This window comes from Aplysia californica, unplaced genomic scaffold (genome assembly GCF_000002075.1).
Source record: "Aplysia californica isolate F4 #8 unplaced genomic scaffold, AplCal3.0 scaffold00048, whole genome shotgun sequence".
In the NCBI taxonomy this organism is placed as follows: domain Eukaryota; kingdom Metazoa; phylum Mollusca; class Gastropoda; order Aplysiida; family Aplysiidae; genus Aplysia; species Aplysia californica.
This window is the reverse complement of record NW_004797318.1, coordinates 2,120,992-2,125,712: the sequence shown is the minus strand read 5'-3', so window position 1 is coordinate 2,125,712 and position 4,721 is coordinate 2,120,992. Positions and strand designations below refer to the sequence as shown.

General features: G+C 42.3%; 1 protein-coding gene across 1 annotated transcript in view; it reads left to right on the top strand.

Moving 5' to 3' along the window:
• LOC101855468 overlaps positions 1-4,721 on the top strand; it is a gene marked incomplete at its 5' end in the record, with an annotated part of 31,855 nt that overhangs the window by 2,650 nt on the left and 24,484 nt on the right.

Genomic DNA, 4,721 nt, shown 5'->3' with positions numbered 1-4,721 from the left:
TCTATCTATCTCTCTCTCTCTCTCTCTCTCTCTCTCTCTCTCTCTCTCTCTCTCTCTCTCTATCCGCCTCCCTCTCCCCCTCCCTCTCTCTCTCTCTATCTGCCTCCCTCTCCCCCTCACTCCCCCCCCCTCTCTCTCTCTCTCTCTCCCTCCCTTCCTCCCCCTCTCTCTCGCTCTCTCTCTCTCTCTCTCTCTCTCTCCCTCCCTCTCTCTCTCTCTCTCTCCCTCCCCCTCTCTCTCTCTCTCTCTCTCTCTCTTTCTCTCTCTCTCTCTCTCTCTGTCTCTCTCTTTGTATCCTGTATGTGTGTACACATACTATGTGTGATGTGGTGTGGTGTGGAGAGGTGTGGTGTAGTAAGGGTAGGTTTGGGCTGGGTAGGATATGATCATATAATAATAATATGGGATGCGTGTGTGTATGTGTATATGCATGCATGCATGTATGTATGTACGGTATATGTGTATGTGTTTGTGTGTGTGCATGTATGGGTGTGTGTATGTATGCATACATAATATAACATATATATATATTATATATATATATATATATGTATATCGTCGGCCGAGAATTCTAACCAACCGACTCCGATTTCGTAAATTTTGCAGGAGAGACAAAAAACTGAATTCAAAGGCTCTTATGGGAATTTACTGTCTTTAAATGCACTAGACTGGAATAAATGACTCTACGTTTAAGTATTTAAAACAAAATTGCCGAAATTTTATTATTTTAAGTCCTTAACCAGAGTTCTACGGATAGACCGCTCAGTTTTGGATTTCTAAGCGTCCAAGTGTCGACGAACGAATTGTTCGTTTAGAATTTTCCAACCCGGCGGGGACACCATGCGCCTCATTACGTCTAACTCAGTCATCGTGACACGTTAATGTTACCAAACAACTCGAAATGACTACACCTGCAGTCAATCCAATAGGAAGCCTACTATAAAAGTTCTAATTAGAACTACATAGTACTGTAGATGTAGAATCTAACAATAATACTGTTATTATATCTAAAACTGAACGTCGCACTTTATTTCCACATAATTCTAATTAGGCAATGGGCTTGTCCACAGATTAAGTGCGTCGTTACGTTTTTACTATAAAGCTATTATTTGATCCTCCATTCTCAAGGAAATTGTGAGAAGGATTGGTTACTTGTCTAGCTACGAGAGAGAGAGAGAGAGAGAGAGATTGAGAGAGAGAGAAGGGGGGAGGGACAGAGAGAGAGAGAGAGGGGGGGGAGGGGTGTGAAAGAGAGAGAGGGGGGGGGGGGGGGGGGGCAGAGAAGAATTTCCATATACGAATTGTCTTCATGGAGCTTCTTTTATGACTAATTTTTCCTGTTTGAAGTGGAGATTCTGTCGCAGTGCTTGCTCTCTAGTCACTAGCATAATAGTTCTTTCATTTATCATTTTCCTCCATGTTTTCCTGTCCTCGGTTATTTCTTCTCAGATGCTGACATCTACTCCAAGCTTAGATAATCTGTTTTTGCAGATGTCTTTGTACCTCAGTTTTGACCTTCCCGTTGGTCTCTTTCCATGGGCAAGTTGTCCATAGAGAAATTGCTTCGGAATCCGGTTGTCGTCCATTCTCTTGACATGGCCCAGCCATCTCAATCTTCTTAAACACAGGATTATTTGTAGGGTTGATTTATTATGAGCGACAACAGTAGCATCACTTGCTAAGAAAAGGTCTCGTATTGTTGTTTGGTTTGTTGATTTTGGTCTTGGCTCGAAGTCGAGCAAGATTGAAAAGCGACCCATCAGTTCTCCAATGGAAGAAACTGAATCAGAAATGCTTCTAACTCTAAAAACATGGTTTAACTTGGTTGGAAGACTCTAGAAGTAATATTATTTTTTTTAAAGCTCAACTAAACCTCATATAATGCATCCCACCTAATGTATGGCCTAATTGAAGAACACATTTTACATAGAAAGTCATCAAGATGAGGTATGCCATAGCAGCATCCAGTGTCAACAGAAACGAATTATCCTCTTGTCCAAGCACCATTATGAGGCTTTAAAATGCTCTACCCAATGAAGCTAAAGCTCTGGTTAGCTAAAAATAAACTACATAAACCAAAACACAATACTCTGCATAATAAATTAGACTTAACTGTGGGTTTTAACTTGCGCACTGGTGACGTACTCAATTCTAGATTGTCATAGAACTTGTGGTAGTCAGATGGCACAACAGACTTCATTTCTTGCATGTGTTATTAAACTTCTCTATGGACGAATTAAACTTTCTACCCTGGTACAGAGGCAGTCCCTTTATGTCTTTATGGAGAATGTGTGTGGACTCGCCACGCTTCAAAAGCAAATGTGACCAGTCATCATCAAATCTCAGTTTGTATTTAATTTGACCATCTGGTGTGTAAACTCTGGTTGGTTAGTTTGATGAAATCAGAAAAGATACAATGAGTCAAATACTTGACTTCATATGGCTTCACTTTCCTACTTTCTTCCATAAGCCTGACATAATCAGCTGGGTAGTAGATGTGCTGTGAGCATTGTCCACCTCAGTCTGTGTATAGCCCTTCTTTAGGAATTTTAATGTTACAGTTTTACCATTTACAGAGCTGAAATGTAACAATGCAGAACTTTGCAGTTCTGATACAACCACATCCATCTGAATATAATGATCTGGAGTCAAATCAGATGACAAAAAATCAGCCACACAAGGAGCAAATTTATTTGCAGTCAGAACACCTTCGCATTCATTTGAGACATAACATACACAGTCCTTGCTCTCTAGTTCCTATACTGTGAAATTGTGTACATTCAATTTCGTCTTGTAGTACAAAGCAGAAGCATTGGTGCCTGGATATAGCAGAACTGATTGCTGGTCCATTTTGATGTATTTGATTTTGGGGCTTCCCGTGCATTTTTCCTTGTCTGCTGTCTTTTTTGTATGCCCCCTCTTCCACATTCCCCTCCTCAAAGCCCACACAAAGATCACACCTATCTTTTCAAGGATGGAACAATGACAGGTTCGAGCATTGATCTCCTCTTTAAACTTGAAGGTAGAAAGTACTCTCCCCCCCCCCCCCCCACTCATACTTTTCTTTATACAAACGGCGGTACACTGCCTGTAAGCTCTGGAAAACAGGTTCCAAGTATAACTTACTGGAGTCCTTCGGCAGTAGTGAGATGGCAACTTGGGCAGATCACGAAGAAACTGTTTAAGTACCTTTGATGCTGTAGTCTCCTCCCTAACCCTTTTTCTCTGAACTGGAACCTCACCCTCTGCTACTCCCAACCCACAAGTGAGAACAATGTGAACACACTAGTAACAAAGTACAGGACTTAAGAAGAAAGCCTTGCACACTTTGACTCTGGCCCCATTCACTCGCATTCACTTCATGGACCACAATCTTCTGCTTTCTCTCTCCTTTTTCTCCACAGACTCGACACAGTCAACCAACCCTTTAACAAAAGCAGCTTTTTCTGATTTTACATTTACAGTAGTCTCCGCCTAAGATCCCACCGCTTACGATCCCGGTTCGCTTAAGATCCCGCTGTTTTAAGAGAACAGAATTTTTACTATACAAAAGTCACCCCTAAGATCCCGCTCTGATTCACTCTGAAGGTCTACATTCGGCTAAGATCCCGCATTTCAGATCATAATTTGTGGAACAAAAACCCGGGCTGGACCACCGATCAATCAAGTGTGAAAAGTTGAGATCAATAAACTGTCCGTCGCATCAAAGATCAGCCACTATCGTGAATGTGATCACATACACATTGTAAAACTCGATGAAGTGATACAATGTTTGCCCCAGACCGGATCACACTGGGGTGTGAACTGACCGACACGTTTGTTTTCCCCGAACATCGCACTCACACCTGAGCTCTCCACCTAAACTTACATCACACGCTGGGTGGGTAGGCCTACATGTTCGCTCCAGGCGGGATCACACTGAACTGTGAACTCTTCCCTGACCATTGCAGTGGTTGTGTCTACTCCCGAATTAGCGAGACAGACTGAATTTTGATTGGTGTGTTCACGTAATTGTGTGTAACGACAAAGGCGGTTGTGGGGGGGGGAGGGGGGGGACTCAGTCAGAGATGGAAAGCTATAAATTTTCGACAGGTAAGGGGGAGGGGCAACTGGATAAGCATAGATCTTGAGACTCATGACTCATGATAGGATAATAAGGGAAAATGGCACGCCCCATCCCACTATGCACTGTGATAGGCCATCAAGGTTAACCACTCTTTGCTCGCCATACGTCATAAACCCAACGAACGGTCACATCAGTTCATTTTAGAGTGGAGGGAGACCATTTTACAGATCGTGAGCCTTAGCATGGGTCACCATAGATTCTTCCCTGGGTCCGTCGGTTAAGATCCCGGTTCGCCTAAGATCCCGCATTTCCTTGCTCCCGAGCACTGGGATCCTAGGCGGAGACTACTGTATTTATAATCAAACGCCTCTTTCAGAGCAAAACGTTATCGCCGTGATCCACAATGGCGGGCTACCTAAACGAATTAGACGGTTAGAATTCTTCAGTCACGGAAGCCAGTCGGAATATATGGTTATAATTTCTTTTTAAAAAAAGACTTTTGTTTGTCAAAATTGTTCTAGATTTTAATAGGACGTAGCCATTCGTCATGTCGATCTATTTTAAGGACAAAAGCATTTCGGAGTTAGACGGTTAGAATTCTCGGCCGACGATATATTATAATATATATATATATATATATTATATATATATATTA